The sequence below is a fragment of the Vollenhovia emeryi genome, unplaced genomic scaffold, assembly GCF_000949405.1.
Source record: "Vollenhovia emeryi isolate VEMERY1.0 unplaced genomic scaffold, V.emery_V1.0 DF939129.1, whole genome shotgun sequence".
NCBI lineage: Eukaryota > Metazoa > Arthropoda > Insecta > Hymenoptera > Formicidae > Vollenhovia > Vollenhovia emeryi.
Genome location: NW_011967237.1, coordinates 1501088 through 1524020, shown reverse-complemented (window position 1 = coordinate 1524020; position 22933 = coordinate 1501088). Strand labels below are relative to the sequence as shown.

Genomic DNA, 22933 nt, shown 5'->3' with positions numbered 1-22933 from the left:
TCGCAGTTGATCATCCAGTATAGGTCCTGTACGGCGCGAAGAGGCAGCTCTCGGCGATCGAGTTCACGAGTGATAATTTAGCGCGTAATAAAAGCCACGCTCTCCTATCTCGCTCCTCGTGATCGTCTCGACCGCGCGATATCGCGAAGCAATAATTATTCACGCTGTTCTTTGCCGCCCCTCATGTGATAAGATCACGTGAGAGAAAGAGCCGCCGGGTCTCGTGACGCCGGAGATTAACATATTTTTCATCCTGCGTCCCTTCGTAACTCGCGCTCGCGCCTCCCGAGTCGAAATTCTGGCCCTACGTTGAACCTTTAATTCTATTATATAGTAGGACTTAAGACAGTAAAAGAGGTCCTTTTAAGTAGCAGCTAAAGTAAATTTTTAGATTTGAAGATTCAAGGGAGGAGTAAACAAATACAATGTCGTCAAAGTAGGTTATTGCTGGTCTATGTAGGTGTATAGGTGTATAGGTCGGCTAAGTAGATGTAAATTATCCTTAAAAGTGTCAAAATAGTACCAGAATTTTGACTCGGGCCGAGTCGTAATTTAAGAGTAGGTAATTTTAAGTAGGAGCTAAAGTAAATTTTTAGAATTAAAGATTCAAGGGAGGAGTAAAAGAATATAATATCATCAAAGTAGGTTATTGCTGGTCTATGTAAGTGTATAGATCAGCTAAGTAGGTGTAAATTATCCTTAAAAGTGTCAAAATAGTACAAAAATTTCGCCCGTCACTTCCCGATTCGATCGATGTCAATCCGGTGAATTCACGAAAAAAAAATTGTCCTGGCACCGAGCGTCTTTGTACCTGAGGCTTTACTCTTGAAACTTCATCGTCGAAACATATCGTCGCATTATACGTATAGGATAAAAAGTTGGTTCCTTTCCGGGAAGATTCGCCAAATATTGTTTTATGTAAATTTAATGCGAGGAATGTTTCATGAAGTGTAACACAAGAAAGGAGGATACTCCTCTTCCACGTGCGTCAGAATGAATAACCGAGGGAAAATTGCTTTGAATTTTCCGCAATAGAATCGCAAACAACCGCATTGAATTCGAATCTATGCACGGTTTACGCGATTTCTCGGGAGAAATACTGACGGTACTGTCCGTCCGAGTACGGTTTCGTACGCGCAGTTACATAAAATGTATATCGTTATACATGTAACCGCGAATTCATTTCCTAATGCGTTCTCTTACGTCACGAGAGCGTGTGTACAGATAGCTTTCGTTATCACGACGAGAAATGATCGCAAACACAATTTGTGAAAAAGAATACATATACGAATACGCACGAGCCTCGACCGGAAACGCGTATTTGCGTGCTTGCGAGTTCTATTGGAAATAATGATTTCGGTAAACATCGTGACGAGAGCTTCGAGAACAATCGCCAGCATCTAAACTGCCGCTTATCAGAAAGATATTCGATTCGATCGAATGTTATCTTGAACGCTTATCAAAGATTGAACCTTCGATTAAATCGAATTAAAAATAATAATATCCGCCACGTGTTTTGCAAATCCCATACGGTATTTCACTGTCATCTTTTCTTTCGGTATTAGATATTAATCACCAAACGATTATTCATATCGAATTCGATACGATAAAGACGGAACGTCCCGTGAGTAATAAAACAAGTTGGCAATCGCAATAGTATTCGCGTATCGCATTTAGTGCAAGGTAATTATTTAACTTTAAATCTCGCAATATATATCTCGTACAAGACACAGTGCCGGATCTGTAGTACACGGAGAGAATTTTCTCTTAAAATTTACCCTGAAAATCGTGCGACAACGTGGCATTTTGGAGAACTTTATGAGTTTTTTGAAAATTCACCATATATTTTACTAGTAAAATGTACACTAAGTATAATTACTAGTGAAATATACGGTAAAATTTTTCAAAGACTCTCATAAAATTCTTTGAAATGCCGCGTTGTTACACGATTGCAACATTTTCAGGATAAATTTTCAAATAAAATTCTCTCCGTGTAGAAATCGCTACACGGACTAATAATTTCATAAGCAAACGGGAGGATTGCTGAACCGATCGGCGGTGTAAAACGGCCGTGAAATTCGCTCTTAAACGCGGCTATCCAAGGACGCGTGAACAGGTTGAAATTTGAAGAATTGCACAAAATGAATTTCCGCGGAAGATCGCGGCGCCGGCCTTGAGCTAAATAATGCAGCACGGAGCGCTCGCGATGCGAATTCGATCGGCGACGTCGTTCAGCAACAATTTCGATAATTTACGATCGCTCGGGAAGGCCTTTGATTACCGTCAGACCTGTGAGCAATTCCACACATCTGATGAATAAAGCAAACAAACAGATAAACTGACATTGATTCTCGAGGAAGTACAAACGTCTCAAGGATTGTATTCGTTGGCTCGCGAATTAATTTCGTTAATTTCTCGCGGGTTTCAGCAGATAACGAAACTTTTAGCCTTGAATTAATCCGCAGTAAACTTTTCTTTTAGAAATTTTCACACTCGTTAAGATTTTTTTTTCGTGATCAATAAATTTAACAATAAATAAGTAAATATTCGCAAATCTGATAAGTAAAGAAAAAGTTATGTAATCAAAAGTCTCTCGAATCAGAAGAATAATCTCGAATAACGATAACGTTTTATAATTTCTGTACATGCAGATCCAAAAATGTGGAAATAAAACTTCATTTTTTCACGATAAAAGTGTAAGCACAAAGAAATAGCCAGTGTGCAAAAGGATATTAAATGTCAACGGTCGTTTTCAAATGAAAATAAAGATCGCGTAGAGATATATACGTTAAAAGAGAATCGTATAATTTTTTTATGTTTATAAAATATTTCATTTCTGCTATAACCAACATTTTGTGCAAATAATTCCGTTTATTTACCAAACGATCATATTTTCGTAGTTACAATACCTTGTAACGATGCCATCGCACGAATAAAAAAAAAAGATTACATTAACTGCGAAAATATAACCTTTTGAGTTATTTATGTGACAAAACGAATATCAAATAAGTGCAAAGTTACAATTATTTTTCTCATATCCGCATATTTTGATAAAGAACCTTCGATGGATCGTGTGACGCACGAGGTGAAATAGCCAAGAAATATGATAACGACACTTTTTATTATTATTTTCGAATTAGCCTAACTGCGCCATTATCACAGATCGTAGGCAAAATGTCGAACAATGTCTCCGTCTCACACGAGCCTTAAGTGAAACCAGTTCGAGCCGGCCGCAAGAAGTCTCGAATCGTCTCATGGTGACGTTAATCGATCGGACCAGGTTTAAATGATCGGCGGTTGAAACGAGACTAGAGGAAAGCGTTTGATGATTGCGCGCATTTACGAGTAACGGAACGCCGTGCCAAATCGCCGGTCCTGAGAATTTTTTAACATTTTAATGCACGCATTAAGTCGAGATTAACCAGGGAAAAATCGGTTGCAAAAGAAAGTAACTGCAGCTTCCTGAACGTTTACTTATGGAATACTCGTAAAACACCAAAAATAATCAATTTCTATGATTGCACATAAAAATAACAAATTTCTATGAATACATACGAGTATCTATGACGTCTCTTATGACGTTTCATAATTTGTTCCGTTGGAAAGAAAAATGAACTTCCTGACGTTGACATGAACGTATCTACTGAGCGAAAAATTTCCATTTATGTTATCGGTCCATTAAGCTCTAGAATACTAAGTACGGCCACCGTTGTTTCCATCGACAAGAGATTTTTATCGCGCGTGGCCCCGCTGATAAGTTTTATCGCTAAAGGAAAGAATATAAAAAAAGAAAGAAATTGGGGTCTCTCACGCGTGTATCGAGCTGAACGTCAGCTCGCAGCCGAAAAGATATTGTGTATCGACTCTTTCTCGTGCGGTACCAAGCAAATACGAGAGATAAATCGATTGACGTTAGACTTTTCGTTTTTACTTCAAGATTATCACTTACGCACGTAAGTCGATGCCAGCTATTTTTAGCGTTTTACAAATATTCAAGTTTATTTAGGCAATCGCCATATTGTTTTTCTTTAGAATCGACCGCGGTTTAAGATAGCAAAGATCAAAGTATTACTTTTAAGAGGTCGACATTTGAAAAGTATTTTCCTTCTTGTATGTGAGCCTTCTCGGAAGCTAAACTCGCCCATCGATCAACCCCATGGCATATAAAGTACAGAAAATTGATAAAGCGACAAACTATCGTAAAAAATTAAAGAAAAGAATTATGAAAAGAAAAAATTAATTTGAGATTCTGAGACTCGCAGCGTTTATTTGACTCAACATCAATATGTGATTCTCAGGTCTTACCAGACTTAAGAATAGCATGTTGATATCCTTTCTTTCCTGCAGTCGCGTATGTGAATTTTTCTAGAAATATCGATACATTTTGGAAGCGTTAAGAATACATCTTGAGAAAGCTCGGGCCATACTTTACGAGATAACAGCATAAACATGGATGAGCGTAAATCAGACGGAGACGCGCAAGTTCGTAAGTTTTTTAAATGCGCCGTTTCGGAAATCTCTCTCTCTCTTTCTCTCTCACAAAGCCACCGGTAAATACACGCGGCCGGTGGACCCGGCGAGAGATTCGCAGAATAAAAGGCCGAAATAAAAACGAGCCAGAAGAATAGGGACGGAGGGGGAGAGGAAGAGAGAGAGAGAGAGAGCAAGAGCGAGATATAGGAGGACGTGAGTTTTTGCGACTCTCTCGCCGTCTGCATTCCACGATGCAGGCAACAACCTCGCGGACGTATCGTTCGCTCGCTCACGCGCGCGAACGAATGAAGACATAAAAAAAAACACGGTAATTTAGACCCACAGCATAAAAAAAGATGCCAATGATATACGTGCGCGCACGTATTTCATTCCGCTGCGTTAAAACTCTTGCGCATTGCGAATATTTCGACTTCGGTTAAAAAAAAAAGTTGTGCGCAGTTGAACTTGGAAGTTCTTACAACTCGAGGCGAAATTTTGGCACTATTTCGACACTTTTAAGGATAATTTACACCTACTTAGCTGATCGATACACCTACGTAGACCAGCAATAACCTACTTTGATGACATATTTTTTTACTCCTTCCTTGAGTCTTTAATTCTAAAAGTGTACTTTAACTCCTACTTAAAAGGATCTCTACTTTACTGCTAAATTGACGAAAGTAGAAATTGCCGACACTATCAGTTTTAAAGTAGGAGTAAATTTTGTACTTGCCGAGGGGGAAACCGCTGAGGGTATTGTGGTATACAGATTTGCGGCATTACTAGGCATTTTTTGGGCATTAGGCCTTGCTGGGGCATTATAAAGAAGATAAAACAAGATAAATAAGATAAAATAAAGCAAGAAAATAAAGTAAGCAGTTCGACCTCTTTTACTGTCTTAGGTCCTACATAATAGAATTAAAGGTTCAACATAGGGCCAAAATTTCGTCTCGGGAAGAGCTTTCCATTTAATTATAGAGGAAGAGCAGACGTATACAAATTTTATACATGGTTTGCATATATTATTAGAAAAGTGTGTACAGAGAATATTTTATAATATTAAATAATCTCCAGAGAGAAATGTCAAGACCTTTGGTTTGAATAAATGCACGCCCGAGGGATGACATAAATAATGCATCCGCGATTTAATCTTCGAAATACATGGCCGCTTTCAGTACGCACGTGTAATTAATACTGATAATTTAATACGAGGTAGATGCGCAGTTCGATTCAAAAGTAAGTGTAAGTAACGTCGTTACAATTGCTAAGAAGAATTAGAAAACGAAGGTTTGCGCGGTAATGGGCTTATCCTGTAGACGGAATTCACGATAAATCTTATAAGATCGATACAAGTGAAAATAACGTCAATGTATAGGACACGTGCGCGCGCGTGACAACCGTTCCAAGTCCGCGAGCGCCATTTAATCTGCGTAATGCATTCGCAAGGTTGCGGTAAAATGCATATTTCTCAGACCAGAGAGGGAAACGCAATAAAACGCCCGCGGACGCGACATTTTCCAGGAAAGCGGACACGATACCGCTCATTACGAATTTCTCATCGTTTCCGTGGAAAGACAAATCGACCGTGTGGAAGAATCGCGCGACGGTAAGAGATTATTTGTACACGGGGAAAAATATTTGCCGTCGAGATCGGCTCTTTTTATGTATATTCGATGAGAGGCGGAGTCGTCCGGTGAAATCACGAGGCAGAAAACGAGATGAGCTCATTCAAGCTAGGGGGTAACCACTTAATGTAATCGCGGGACAGTGTCTCCGAAATTATGAAATCCTTGTGAAATCCCCGTGTAATCCCGTTTTATCTTCATTCTCAACTTTCTTCCCTTGCTAGATATAATAAACATTAAAGTTGAACATTTTCTCAGCTTGTTTTTATTTTTCAAAAAATTCACTTTTCTTAGTGAATATCCAAATATACAGGGTGCCTCATTTTAAATGATCCACGCAAATATCTCCTAAAAAATCTGAAAGATACGGAAAAACGTTTCAAACAAGAGTTGTTTGGTTCGAAGGCGGACATAAGGTGGTGCCATTGATTTGACCTTGAATAATCATTTGAAGGTTACGCGAAGGTCACCTTCAATTTTTTTAACGGAACCCCCTATTGTTTATTATACTATCTTCTTCTACTAATTAATGTGAACAACTCTTGTTCGAAACAATTTTTGATTTGCCTAATACTTTTTGAGATATTCAAGAGAAAATTTGTAACTTGTACTAGTGCTCCAATTATTGACAATTTTTGTGTATGTAAATTTTGTGTATGTTACAATACACAAAAATTTTTTTAGATATTTGCGTGGATAATTTAAAATGAGACACCCTAAAATCATAGTTCATACCTACAAGCGCGAATTCTTTTCATAATAAAACTGAAGTAGTTGCTGTTAGAACAACAGCGAGTTGAAACGTTGATACACCTTTGCACGCACATTTGGAACAACAAACAGTAAATACAAATACAAAATTACTTTTCGTTAAGATCACGGTTAGATAAGTGGGAAAAGTGGGAAGGAAACACGTGACCGAATGCAACAATCTTAACTGAAACTACCTCTACAAGCAAATACTTGTTAGTAAAATAAGAAAAATATATTTTGAGGAAATCAGCTCTTTGAGGTTTAACAACGTTACATATTTTTAAGCGCGCATATAAGAAAATTATTTGCAATTAGATGAGATTATTTGTAATCAGATAAAATCGTGTAATCGGTGGGACAATATATTGGCTAGTGAATACACCCTTGCATTCAAGCGTCGTGCACTAGAATCGTTGATTCCCACATGAATTTAGGCACGTGTACATTTTGCATGTACATACAAAGTGGTGATATGTGCACAAATTCACGTGGGAAGGTGTCGTCAGTGATTCCTACACGGAGGTAATTTTCTCTTAAAATTTATCCTGAAAATCATGTAACCGCGGGACAACGCGACACTTTGCAGAGCTTTATGAGTTTGCTTTGAAATTTAAAAAATTCATTAGATTCTTCGAAATGTCACGTTGTCCCACGATTACATGATTTTCGCGGTAATTTTCAAAGAACATTCTCTCCGTGTAGCGCACGAAACATTGTTCCCCCTCGAAAGTGACGAATACATATGACAGTTCGTCGAAATATACGTCAAGCGTTTGTTTAGCGATAATCTATCTTATTTTATGGATAATACTGTTCTGCGTGGAACAGCACGTTTCGTAAGTTGCTCGAAAATTTTGTCGAACTTCTGCTGTTCGTATCCTTAATAGAGAAACTTTGGACAGAACAATGAAGTATCGTCGAGGTCACGATAATCTTTTGTGAAAACTTTCAGAAACACATGGTACCATAATGCGGTAAGAAAAAGGGCGGAGTACAAATATCGTGAATAGAACAGTTGTTCTCAATAAGAAGGGAAAATGTCCGAATGAAAGGACGAAATGCCGGACTTTTGTAAAATGTGAAGAAACGTAGGAGCAAATAGCGCGGAGCCATTCCGCTCCCATGTAAAGACAAGTCCTCGACCTCCCAAGGCCGCTGCGCAGGTTCCAAGTTCAGCTACCCAGCCGCCGACCTTCCCGGAAAACGCAGGGCAGAAGAAGAAGAAGAAGAAGAAGAAGAAGAAGAAAAGGAGGAGAAACAAGATTCGCAAATGGCGATGCAATTCCTCCCGATATTCGTGATCCGCATAAAATCCTTAGATCCCGCCCTTTTCGGTCGAAGCGAAACGAACGCTTTCGACGTAGAATCTTTATTTAACGAAACAGACATTCGATTTGGCGACAAATATTTACCACGCAGAGATGTAGATTCAATTGTAATATTAAAAAGTTGAATTTTTTGATTGATCAGATCGAGTCGATGGGTAATAATTATAAATAAAAATCGATCGCTCGAAGCTGTTAAAGTTTAAGTCGTGAAGCAGGAAGGGAATCTCCGACAATGCTGATGTTATTCTGCGCGGGGAACGCACGTGAGACGCGTACGAGCCTTGCACGAGGGCCTTGCTTTTGCTTCCGACGTTTCAAAATGCAATCTCGGTGCTCGGTGCATCGAACGTCCCCTGACGAGAGCTCCGATCGTTTGTTTGCTCCCTCGCGCGTGTCAATAAGAGCATTTAATAATTCTTAATATTTGCGCGCACCAAGTGCAACTAAATTGAGTATAATAATTTAAAATTTAATTAACAGACCGTCGATAATGTATGTAGCACCGCCACAGTAAATTAAACCAACGGCACACGATGCTATTGCTTACGAGAACCAATCAGGCCCTAGTAGCACAGTGCATTGGATACATATTGGCCCAATGTTGGTTACATTAGAAATGCATTGGTCGATATTGTCCAATGTAAAGCCAACATTGGCTATGGAATAAATGCAAATATCGCACGATAATAATTACATAATATTAGATTGATATCGGGAGTGCATTGGCCAATATTTACCAGTATAATAAGAATAATGGTCTAACATTGTATCAATATTAGACCAACATCGCTAAACAGACGTATTGGCTAAATAAGAGAAGACGTCCATCTTACAATACTGGACCCATATTGAGAATGCTATAGCATTTATAAATTCACCTTATTTCCCAATACTTCGCCAATATATTGTGCTACTAGGGGGATTTAGCCTTAAACCCAACGGCACGCGATACTATTTTTCCTATTAAATATCGCTTACGAGAAACCAATAAAGATGCAGAGTTTTAAATCAGGTGACTTAAAGCTAAATCCTGATTGGCAATCCTCGTAAGCGATCCAGGGGGAAAAATCGTCGCGTGTGCTTTAGCCTTAAGTCATCCGATCTAAAACTCTGCATTCTCATTGGCTGTCGCAAGCAAAGCAGTAGGAAAAATAGAGTATCGTGTGCCGTTGGCCTTAGATTGGGGAATTCGAAATAATTCCAATAATTTTAGGCTCGGTGTCAATTAATAGCCGCACAATTCTACCAGTTTTACATCTATCTTATTGTAAATGTAATTGGCAAATGATAGATTCTGGAACTTGCATCCGAACTTGTGCAATTCGCGCCGCGCGCTCACGCGTCGCCAGACTTAATTCCCGTCGTCCGCGATCGAGGCAATAAATCGCGACCTTGAAACGCTTTTCCCGTCTAACTCAATTAAGGTATATTGAATTAATGAGCAGCGAGCGATCAGTCGTACGACGCACCGAGTGTCGATGCACCTCTCGTGCTCGCGAATCACAACGCAAGATGCGATTCATCGAGTGTACCTTGCGAGTACGTCTTACCTGTGTAACGTGCGTTCGCTTTTCTTAACCAAACAGATGGTTTTCTCAATTCAACTTACTTGAGCACTTCGTTCAATATCCTTTGGTATATTTTGCTACAGAATGACGTCACTTGCTTCATCGCATTTTTTTTTCGCGAATTTTGTAACATCCAGAATGAATAAGTATTCATAAGACCCGAAATGTCATATGTCATGCTAGGATCATAAAATAATAATGACTGTTAAAACTAAGATCGAGGTACATACGAAAATCTTCGATTGTCACTCATGTTTAGGCATGATTCACGTTACTATTCTATTCGTACGACTGGTATGACAAATGTACATGTACACATCTTTTCTAATTTAATGGAAATAATATCGTCGTTAATATTGAAGTAGGAAGAATCCTCGTGATCGCTAATGTCGATTCGCACGCACGTGCATGAATCGTGATTCGTCGGAGTTTTTCGTGTGACTGATTATATAATTTTTCCATAAATGGTAATTATACGACCTTAAACAACCGATTTGAAAGTCTCAGAATTCCTTTCGTCGTCGTATGACTTTGCTCGAGAAGAAACTTCGTTCTTATCGAATTGTTTTTCTTAATTTTTCCAATGTAATTCGTTTGTTCAATTCACAACCCATGTGTTGTTACTCACTTTCTAATTTATCCAAATTTAATTAACAACCGAATCAGAGTCAGAAGGAAAGTCAGCGATTCGAAGAGGGAAATGGCCTGCTTCTTGAACGTATCGTAACACGTGTTCCATTATCAAATCAAACTTAAATAGAGATTATAAATGGCAAACGACGTGCAGTCCCTTCGGTGGCTAAAGTGTCCCGTTTCCGACAACCGCTTTGTTCTTCGAGATTCGCGTGCACTCGGCCGTCAGCGGCGGTCGGGAAAGATTGTTCGTTCAGTAATTGCCATACCGCACGAACGGCAAAGTAAATAAATGATCCGTACCATTGCGTGCCGCGACCTTATATTTTATTTAACAAGGCAAAAGGAGCTATGCGTTATCCGGCGTCTCGACCTCGCTCCTTCGATTCGCTGAAATTTTCCCGAAGGCATTCTTGCCTCGTCGATTCAGATATTTAATACGACGCACTCGCTTTTCCATCGACGGACCTTCCTCGTTAGGCCAACGACATGTTTTCCCTACTGGATTGCTTGCGAGAGCCAATCAGGCCTTCTTTTTGGTTCTTGTGAGCAATGCAGTAGGAAAAATAGTATCGTGTGCCGCAGGCTTTAAAGGGGCTGCGTTGAATATTCCATTTTCTCAAGGATAGTGCACGAGCGCACTAATTCTTGGATTCTTTAGTCTTGCGTGGAATCTATGCGGGACGATCCGCCGCTACCGCATTATCTTTCGATGAATCGCACAATCGCTATGCTGAAATTTCTACTGATCGATAGACGTTACACGCCCGCGGATTTTGCGCGATGACAAAAGGACCCTCGGCGCTCCTCATCGGCCACTCTTCGATTATTCGACGAACTCGGAAGTCGCTTCAAGTTGTATTTCCAGTTACTGACCGAAGGACCATAAAGGAAATTACACGAAATTATATAAACATGCGGAAATGAATACGACCTTGGGCGATTATTAAATAAATTTTCCTCCGAGCTTGCGTGCAAGCCAATGCAATTTGTGAACAGTGATACAATCGCGAGAACATGAATCTATAAAGTTATTACGCCACGAACACTATCTAACGATCGGGCGGTTTATAAAATATTTAATTCCATGTATACGACACTTAATTTCAATTATATGTTGAATATAAATTATTGTTCTTCTTACATTCAGAATTCTATCAAATTATCCCCCTAGAATCTTAGCTGAAATAAAATAAATTATTCTAAAAATTTTTTAACAGCAAGATATCAAATTCTGCTACATTTCCTCCGATCCAAATTCTTTTTTTCAAAAAACCGACGCGAGTCAACGTATGATTTTTTTTCCTAAAAAAATGTATCAAGATCGGATCTTAAGTATATAAATTTGTACAGTGCTCTTCGCGGCGCAATTTCGCGAGCGTGTCGTAAGTCAAAATTGGCAACAATTCGCTTGAGCGAGTCATCGAGGGCGGCGAGGCGGAACTAAATGAGAGCAAACTGTAGGAATTCAAGCAGGGCGGTAATAATCTTCCTACAAATATTAAGAAACAAGATACTTTGCCGACACCAAGGTCATAGGTTCCGCGTGGCGTCACTCTTTATTGATTAATCAGGAAACCCCGATAAATTTCACTTGCGATAAGTTTTGCAAACGCACGCGCGTTCGACATAGAGATTCCGGTCGCGTCTTCGCTCTGATTCGCCCAGCTTCATAATTTCATCATTCATCGTATGTAAATCACTTTTGCAGCGCGTGCATTGCCCCAATAAACGCAGTATTTCTGTCCCAGCTGCGTGATTTATCTCGCGTGCTGAAGTTCAGAGCCGCGCGCACGTTCGGACCCAGACCAGCGGCACTTAATCGTAGAAATTATCAGGTCCTCGGTTCTTTTTTTTGATACGCCACAATCTCTCCCGATTTCTCATTTCTCATTCCTCAAGCCAAATTTCTCCTCTCGTGATCACGCACGCAAATTTACACAAATATAAATAATCACATCTATCGAACATTCGATTTCCTTTCCCCCCCCCCCCCCACTTATCTTTTTCACGAATCTGATTTCATATAACGTATACTTTATATTTGAGCAAAAGTTACGTAAATTGTGTGGTAAGATTGGATAATTTAATCTTAAAACGTATATACTTGTATTTGTAGGAAAAGTAAATAATAACAATTTAATTGGAAATATTAAAAAAACGAATTTATGATTAAAATGAAAAACTATGTACGTATTATAGTAATTATATTGCCATATAATTTCCTGTCGCTATTCTGAACTTGATAAATTTTGACATAAAATGCTCATTTTATCGCCCAACTGTTATCGGTGCGAATAAACGTGACCGATTGAAAAGCGATTGGCCGGTCTTTTGCACCGACATCACGTACTCTGTGTTTTTGCATTGTCAGTGACCATTAAGTTATTATTTGGGCGAGGAGAACGGGAAGGAAATTGGCTGCCGTAAGAACGCGGCCACTTTCGCACCTTATCAGATAAACGATTTTGCGGCGCGCTCGCGGCCACGTTTCGCGCGTGTGCCGTTGCGAAATTCGAGGTCGACGATGACGAGCGCGATCGTGCCAGCGAGCTTGCAACAAAAGGAACATTTCCGAACGCGCTCGTTACTTATCTGACACTTCAGCGGAGTTCAAACACCTGAGATAAAAGCCGTAAAATGCTTTTGGCGATTAATTTTTCTGTTAACGACAGAACCGCCGATAGAAGAGAGGCTTGTTCGCAGATGCAAAGCTTCTGCATCTTCTTCTTCTTCCTCTTAAATTAGGCTTGAAGCCTGTTTTTTTCCGGTTACTTCGTCTCTTGTGATCCGGATGTCCAGGCCATCCAACTGATTGAGGGTCTTCCTGGGGGATTTCTGGACGTTGGTTTCCCAACTCTTGCTGTTCTTGCTATTCTCTCTTCCCCCATTCTGGATACGTGATCGTTCACGTCTTCTCTGTCTTACCCACCTGACGATGTCTGCAACATCGCAGATTTCCCGGATCATCTCGTTGGGAGTAATCTGTATCTGATGCAAAGCGTCTGCATCCTCGATATCGGTTACGTCGCGAATTTGTTTGGTAAAATTCTTTACGCAGAGAAATTACATTAAACGCAAGTGCGTGCGATGTCGTGCAAGACGGACAAGCGAATCTTGTGGAGCACATTGTCAGAAATTGTATGATATTGCTGTGTCACAGTCGTTATAACATCGTCGCTACGGACTCATCCTTCTGTCGAATTACGTTATACAGTCCTCTTCATGTCTGGGACCATTTAGAGACTGACTGATATTAACGTACATAGATAGATGATTCTGTAACCACATAGTGCTTTGACCGCCTACGTTAAATTTTATTCACGAGTCTTCCTGAGGAAGACCCGAAGAAGGGTCGAAACGTTTATATATTAAAGAGAAATTCTTTTTCCTATATTGTGAGAACCGAGTTCCGTTCATTTTGTGGCTCACAATGGCACTTCTCCTTCCTACATAATTGTCAGAAATATAAGGACCGTCCACAGATGAACACACTGGCCGGAATTTATAGTGCATTCTTATATTTAAGATTATTTTAAGTATGACTTAATGTGTTGTAGACCACAGGAGACGTATTAGCGTCTTAAAACGTTACCGAGGATAATCTTAGAATAAGAACAGACTACGAATACCGGCCAGATTCGGATTGCTATATCGGGAATAGTGACGTCACTGGAGATGGAACACGTGCCTAAATGTGAGAGGTTTCCTATATTCACATATAGCATCGGTACAGTGTGACATATTGCTATAACCTGTGTACATGCATATTCTGAAGTCACGCCTCACTCAAACAGCTAATTTATGTTTTATTTCGACTACCAAATTCATTTAAATGTATTCATTCTAAATTTATTATTCCGTGTAACGTATAAATTTATAGAGTTCCGTATAGAATTTCCATGTTTAATTCATTTAGACTTCAGAGTGTTAGACGAGAGACAAACATTGAAACTGTAAAGATATCTTTACAGTTTTAATGTTTGTCGAAATTTTGGTACTATTTTGACACTTTTAAGGATAATTTACACCTACTCAGCTGATCTATACACCTACGTAGACCAGCATAACCTACTTTGATGATATATATTTTACTCCTCCCTTGAATCTTTGATTCTACAAATTTACTTTAGCTCCTACTTAAAGGGACCAACTTTAATGCTAAATTGGCAAAAGTAGAAATTTCCGACACTATCAGTTTTAAAGTAGAAGTACATTTTGTACTCGCAGTTCGACCTCTTTTACTGTCTTGGGTCCCTTTTCGACTCGGGATAACTTCCACATAAAAATAGATGTGCATGTGTATGCGATATTTCTGTATAACGTAACTGTTTTTGTTTTTATATGAAATAACAATTCGTGTCGCTCATTTAAGTTCGAACTCAAGTAAAGATTACAAAAATCTGCCAGTCAAACACTGTCCGGTAATGATAAAGCCTTATTATTACCGGATACTGTAGCCTTATTATAATATTCGAAGCGGGGCTGCGAGTTAAAGTACGCCCGTGAAGCGGAGCAATTGTTCGGACAAAGCAAAGACCGTCTCGCGGTTATTTTTAGACGAGACTCGATTTATTCGTGGCTAGATATAAATTTAATTTATCAGCGCGCCTTATAGTCGACATATGATAGTATACGATGCATATTTCACCGTAAACACAGTTGAACAGGTAAACACGATGACACTGCTACTATTTTCTTAACGCAGCTTTTCACGAAGCATCGCGAGCCGGATTGAACCGGCGCGGCGGCAGTCAGGTGATTTCGCATCGAAGGCAAACAGATCTCAGGACCATCTGCCGTCTGAGAAACGGCGCGGCCCGTAGAAATGTTAAAGTTGCAAATTGCGAATTGCGTCCGCTAACGTTTCTTTGTTTAAGTAGACGACAAAAGTGGAAGTTTACGTGTTAACCAGCGTTTAAACAGTTCACTTAAATCTGCAGTTTCGATTGTCTTCCATCCAGGCACTTGAGATAAGAACTTTTCGTAGGCAATCGAATTAATTCACCACCAAATCTACCGTCAAGAAACATCCCGTTCCTGTTAGTTCTTTAGAGACGTAAATGGCAAAACGGCTAACTCGTTGCATGCTTTTCAAAAATCGAGCAAACTTGTGTCCCTATACGAGATCAATCATGCAGAATTTACTCGAGTTCAGCGATAAGACGTATTATTGATATAAGATTACGCAATACACGTGCGCGCGAGCGCATTCTTTGCAAATTAAGCGGTTTCACGTATGCAGTCCGAGTTATCAGCGATTCTATCAAGAATGTTTTTGAACGCAAACTGCTTAGCTAATAAAAGATGCACGACATACAACACCGGTGCTAAAAATAGCCGTTCTACCGTGTACGGTGTTCTTTTTCGGTCAGAACGAGCTTCGCGCAGGCGAATCAGGATAAAAACCGCACAAATAAGAACACTCGTCGAGATCCCTCGACGGTTAGTGATCCAGTTTCACCTCTTTTAAATTGGCAAAATGAAACGACCTCGTGGCTCTTCAATACACTTTCTTCAAGTCTTATAGAACTTACGAAATATATAATTGAACGCGCTTCCTTCAAATTTTTTTACAGTAAACTACAACAGGTGCTTTACGCGTGTAACATTAATAATCCTAAAAAAATAAAAAGAAATGTTACGACGATGAAAGTGTAAAATCCTTTCTTGTATCTTTATACAATCCATACAGCACGCACGTCCAAAAGACATCTTTAAGACGTTTTTAAGTCGTCTTTTTTTAAGATACGTATGTCTAAAAGATGTCCTTTAGCCATGCGTGCTGTATGGGAAGCTGCATTATATCTAAAAACACACTCGCTACAGACATATACATTATATAGAATGTATTTTTTTACACCGTTGGTGAGCATCGAGTCGTAAAAACTTTAGTAAAGGTTAATTGGTATATCTTGAAGAATCGCGACGGAGGTGCATTATAAATGCTAATTAAATCCGTAGAGCCCGATATAAAGACCGGTGGACACGAAATCGATATCTTACGACATACGGGATCGAGTTGCTTAGGAAACGGCACATGTCAATCACGTGAATGCATTTTACCGCTTGTAAAGCGCCATTCAGGTTGTGACTCCTATTGGAGAGAAGGTTAGGCACTTGCCCACTTCCTTCGTTTAAGGAAATTGCTTATTCTCGCGCGTGTATGCGTGCGTGCGTGTGGCATATATACATACGTATGTGTTTGCGTTATTTCTAAACGGTAAAAAATGGCGCCAAGTGCGCGCGCGCGCGCCGTGAAAAAGATTTGATACAGAAAATTGGCGTCAATTTGTAGTTGCCAGTAGAATAAAATATAATTTTGTTTACGTGTGTACATGTTACTAAAAAGAAACTAAACGTGAAAAAAAGAGACCTCGTTAATAGATTTCGCTTTGCGAGAGGTGCAATAAAAATAAAAAAGAATTATAATAGACGGAGCTGAACGCAAACCGCAATGAATGGGTGACGAGTTCTCTCCCGAGGACGTGCGTTGTCGCGTCGAAACAATTTACGTAAAGGCTGTATAAATTGAACTTACGTAGGAATCTCTACGTAGGAAAACCTCGAGAGAAAAAATCTCTGTTATCCGCTTCACCAGGTGCGCGACGAGATAAAGGTGACTTTGTTACGGTTCGCTCGTGACGATCGTTCCGGATGAGCATTCCGGAATGAGGAAGGTGAAACGAATGAAGCAGACAATTAGGTCGCGTGAATAAAGATACCTGCGAGTACGCTTAACAAAAGATACCTACAAAGGCGACTACGTCTTTCCCAGGAATTTGCGACGCGGTAGCGCGTCGCGTGATTGAAGCGTTAAATAAAGACTTAATAGAGCAAGAAGTAAAAGTGTGTCCACATTAGTAAACGTCCCGAGAGATCGTCGCGAGAGCTCGTTTTGCCCGATATGTGCACGACGCATATATAATATCTACAGGAGAAGAGAGAGAGAGAAAGAGATTTGCATTTCCTAAAGGCCTGTGTCCACGATACTAGAACTTGATCCACGTTTCGAGTAATGTGTAGCTAATCAACTTGCAGCTATCATGGAATCACAATAATTAAGCTTTCAATCGACCGTAACTGGCAACGTGTTTTTAACACAGAAAATTTATTGAGAAAAATATTACCTCAGCCATATGTGTGTAAGCGGTAGAGAGGTAATATTTTTCGCAATAAATTTTCTGTGTTAAAAACACGCTGCCAGTTATGGTCGATTGAAAGCTTAATTATTGTCAGTCATTTACTAGCGTCAAATAATTCTTGATATTTTTATGGAATAGCTGCACCTGGACCAAGTTCTAGCATCGTGGACACAGACCTCGCCGGAGAAAGATACGACTATAAAAATATTGGAGGTTCTCTCCCTCTTCAGGTCGACTTTCGATATAACCCATACAGCACCGAAGCTTTCAAAAACATTTCAGAAACATTGCAACATTGCAACAATGTTTTCTGAAATGTTTCTGAAAGCTTTGGTGCTGTATGGGAAATTTATGTAATTTAGTAATCTTAGGTCTCTGGAGTTTTCGATAAACAGCGGAACTTTTATGCATCACTTTGCCGACTCATCTCGCCGACTGTGAGATAAAGGAAGCGCGATTCGAGCGACAATCATAAAACGATGTTACCATTCTATTGAAGATGATATGTGTGAGATTAGCAGCAACGTATCACTGGGAGGCAAAGACGTCGCTATTATCTTTCGAAATAATAAAACCGCTCTGCTATAAACTGACGGAATTATTACACAATTAGCTGCCCGAGTATCGCGCCACGGCACATCCGCGCGGCCTAATATGGAAAACAATATAAGTGACAGTAATAAATGAGAGGAAAAAGAGCGATGGCTTCCTCGGGGTTATCAGACCCCCAGTGAGTCGCTCCGGTATGTTTTCGTCGCACTTATCTCTCCCGTCACTCAAGACAACAGGGATTGTTATTGACATTGCAATCTCGGCGCCGCGCGCACACGACTCCGTTTTAAATCGCGTAAAATAAGACGGAAAATAAAAAAAAGCGAAATGACTGTCATTTAAAATCGAATCGAGTTGTTATTAATTGAAGCAGGCGGAAATTTTCCCCTCAATTATCTCGCGTTTCTTATTTGTCAATTTTATGTTGCTCCTAGGTTTCGTTGCCTCGGTAAGTTTATCTAGTATTAAATAGCAGCTTAGTGGCGCCAGTCAAGAAATCAAGAATTTTAATAAGCATGGAAACGACCTTACTGGCAATTCTTTATTATAATAAAACACAACGTTTCGGCCAGTAATACTGGTCCTCTTCAGGTAACAAACTTACAAGAGTGCCTACAGATGTAAGACTCGTCAGATCAGAGATGTGAAAATTAAGTTAGAAGTCAGAAATTTCGTTGTACAATGCGTATTGTCAACGTTAGAAAACAGAATGTTATTCTGTTAACTTAATTTTCACATCTCTAATCTGACGAATCTTACATCTGTAGGCACTCTTGTATAAGTTTGCCACCTGAAGAGGACCAGACTGGCCGAAACGTTGTGTTTTATAATGTTATAATAAAGAATTGCCGGTGAGGTCGTTTCTACGCTTATTAAAATTCTTATCTAGTATGATTTTTCTATCGTCTTGTTATCGTCCGTCTATTCATATCTTGTTTTCTTGAATTTTTGTTTTCGCTGATAAACGTAGCTGCAAATGGTTATTTGTAGCGTATATACCAACGTATATATGTATCAATGAGACGGAAGGACCAGCGTATCTGTTGCGTCGATGACCGTCACGGCATTAAAGCGCGAACTTGACATTACGCCGCACGTACCGACGCCTCCTCCACTGCGCTCGTCTCATTAAGTGGATCACGCCGATAACGAGTTTGACATACTCGGACAAAGGCAGTTCCTTGAAGATATATTAGGTTTGATTCATACTTCTGGCTCATACTCCAGGCACGCTCGCCTCCAGATATTCTCTAATGCAGAGTTTCTCAAATTACAATACCGCCTCTGCGCGAGAAAAGTGACACGAGTCAAAAATAGCAATTTTACAGGGGGGGGGGAGGGGAACAACTTTCAACTCTCAACCTTTCCATGCATATTGTGCGCCTAAAAATAAATGCAGCGATGCAAAACACTTATGACGCTTTTTTTAAAAGTAAAAGTACGCACGTCGTCAAGTTGATAAATTATAAAAACGCAAAAACACACGTTCTTTACTTGTGTCAGTTTTCTTGTGCAAACGCGATGGGTTACTGGCAATAAAAGATGTTATTGTCTTCGAGAAGGATATAAGAAAGAAAATTACGACCTCTCTCTCTCTCTCTCTTCATTCATAAAGTTTTCTCATTGTCAGATCGATATAATGACAATAATCTGTGGAAGTAAAAATTCATAAAGCGATTCGACTTGTCGGATACACTTTATGAAAAACCGATGTTGCGCGACTTCCTTGAAAGAACATATTTAATTGCGACAGACGAAAATTAGGTTTCTCCTGTTGTTTTTTTACAATATTACATAATTATCGCCTTGTCATAGCTTAAGTTACGTGTAGTTAGTCTGCCGCTGGTGTTTTCATAATGCAAGGTCACATAAAATTACAATTGGCGACGTATTGCGCGTCAGGCAAAACCGCGATCGAATTATTATCGGCAAACCGACTCGTGGACGTGGCGATATCGTGTATCGATGATCGTTTATAATCGATAATAGCAGACCAGCCATGTCAGATGTCGCCGACGTAAATTTAAGGTGCATCCGCGACGATTCGAATAAATGTTCATATTTTACCATCCGGTTACACGTGAAAATAATATATGCGATATTAAAACCGCTACATTATACATTCGCGATAATAATATATTGGACGTAACACGCGTTTCTTACTTTCATTTAATTATCTGGTCGGGTGGAAAGGTAATAATGGGGATACATTGTAGGGATGATTGTACTGCGTTTTAAGACTGACGATTTATATGCTTTATTACCTTTAGCATACGGCCAGAAAGTGGGACTTGGTTTACAAAAGTTCCTTAACCACTCATTCATCCATACTCTCATTCATACTCTCTCTAATCTCTACCCCTAATCTCTTTCCCTTCTTATTTCTTACTTCTAATTTCTTATTTCTACAATGACTAGCTCATCTTTTTTGCCTTTCTTTTTCCTTCCATAATTTACATAATATCTTTCCTTTATCTTCATCTATTACATCGTTATATAATCTTTCCAACTTCTTTTCCATACTATTACCTAACTCTAAAAGACTGACGATTTAAGTCGGCGTGCAGTTCTCGTTTTCGAATACTGTCACGATAGGTGGCATTCGGGAATCAACATTAGACTGTTTATTGCGATGAATATATATTTTCATGCGCCCCGGTGGTCGAATTGATTAAGACGCCCGCCCAGCGAGAGGGAGGTCCAGCCTGGCTAAGGAGATATTTTTTCGCAATAAATGTAGAATGAAATACTTAGACACTAACACCCTGTCACGGCACTTGTTAGTCCTTTATTCCTTCAACTTGTGTGTTTATCACATTTCAGCCATACGAATTTTATTAATAATATATTGCCTGATTTATTACCACACACTAATATAACGATAATAACATCAATTGTGTTATTACATCATAAAGTTGATAAATAAAGAAATATATTATAGTAGCTACCTGTTTAGCCTTTGCTTTTTCAGTGGACAAATTTGTTTTGCGTATCGCGTCAGAATATATTCATATGTCGAATATGTTACAGCGTGTTTGTGGCTCATTTTTACTTAACGCATTAACATTTCATCAATGCGGTTAAATTCCAACTTGTGGCTATTTCATGGCTCGAATAACAGTTGAATATCGGCCGTAGCCATCGCGAAAAAGGAAACGAAAAAGTGTAAATAATATACGTCTAGACGTTGCACTTTGGATCGCAAAGTGCGCGTGCGACGAATTCGTTGCTAGAAGATAAACCGCGGTCTCTGTCGCGGGACCGATAAACGTATTGTTGACCCTAAAACATTTCTTCGATTTAAAATAATTTCATAATAAAGATAAATCGTTAGATAAAACGTGAGAGTAAACAATTCGATGCAATTACATGTAAAAAGATACAGGTCCAAAAATACGCGCAATTCAACTCATTTTTTCAAGCCTCGATTGATAAGGAAATTATTTCATCATTCTCGTATAATACGAGTACCTTTGGATCTCTATCTCTTGACAGTGAAGTCTTTTTGTCGTCACGAGACCCAAAACTTAATCGAACATCAGAAAATGGGATGTTAATTTCCAGAGTTGGGAAAGTTACTTTATAAAAGAATCTGGTTACAGTTGCAGTTTTTTTCGCTAAAAATGTTACAAGTTATAGTTACAAGTTACCAATTCTGAAAAGTAACGCGTTACAGTTACAGTTACTCAAAAAGTAACGAATCGTTACTTCGCAGTTACTTTCTCGCAATAAAAATAAAAATATTAAATCTGCGTTTATGTGTTTATGTGAAAATGCAAGACCTAATGCGATCTGTGGAGGTTCAAGATATATATATAAAGTAACTATTAATGTAACTATTAAATTACCCAAGGAGCGCCAATGCGCGTATAACGTGCGTTTAATGCGCATTTTACTGCATTGGCTTCTAAACTGCATTAATTGTGTGTTCAAAATGCGCGTTTTCAAATGCGTAATTAATGCAAATTGTATGTAACCTCGAAATTTTCTACAACCAATGGCGAACGCAAATCGCTAGGTCAACATTCATAACTGATTCTTATATTTAAGACCATCTTAAATATAATCTTGAGTTCGAAAGCTGTTGCTTTTGTGATAATTATAATTAATTACATATATTAGCATAGTTTTTTAAGTTTAATAGTTTCAACTAAAAGTTCCTAAGTGATGAAAAAGAGTAAATATCCTTTTTTCTACCTTGGTAGTAGAAATTAGGCCTTTTACAAATGATAATTTTGCCAAAGATAAATTATAAATTTGTTTTTTAAATTTATATAAATTTTATACAAATAAAATTTTAAATAAATGGTTTCACACTATCTTTGTTCTTAATTCTACATTTAAAGCATCAACGTGTAGAGGCGTGTGTAGATCCTTAAGTCCCCTATAGGATAAATAAGCTGGAGAGGCTTCAGTTGTCCCCAATGAACTATACTGCAAAATGTTTACTGCAATGCTTAAAGGCCGGCCATGAAAAAAAGAATTAGATTGCTAGACACCCATTTTTTTCTCTGTCTAGACAGAAAAAGAAACGAACGTTGAGCAACCTATAATTTGTTTTCTTGCCCGACCTCTAAGCATTGCAGTAAGCATATATTCTAATATAGTACAGAACTGGTGGTAAATGTTTCCTTTAACTTAGCACCCGCCAATCAACTTCCGTTTGACCTTGATGTTGACCTTGACCCCCAAGGAAGTCAAGGTCATTGTCCATTCCCGTCGCTCATTGTTTGTTAAAAAGTTATAAAGAAAATAAGTTTGGTTAATGTGTAAGTTGCAAGTGCGTTTAGCACGGCGCTGCGCGCGCCCCCCCCCCTCCCGCCCCCGCCCCACCCTCGCCCCCTTCCCCTCTCCCG

At 39.2% G+C, this 22933-nt stretch overlaps 1 protein-coding gene across 1 annotated transcript in view; it reads right to left on the bottom strand.

The window, feature by feature from the left end:
* LOC105568429 overlaps nucleotides 1-22933 on the bottom strand; it is a 58630-nt gene that overhangs the window by 27918 nt on the left and 7779 nt on the right. The gene's annotated exons all lie outside the window — the stretch shown is intronic.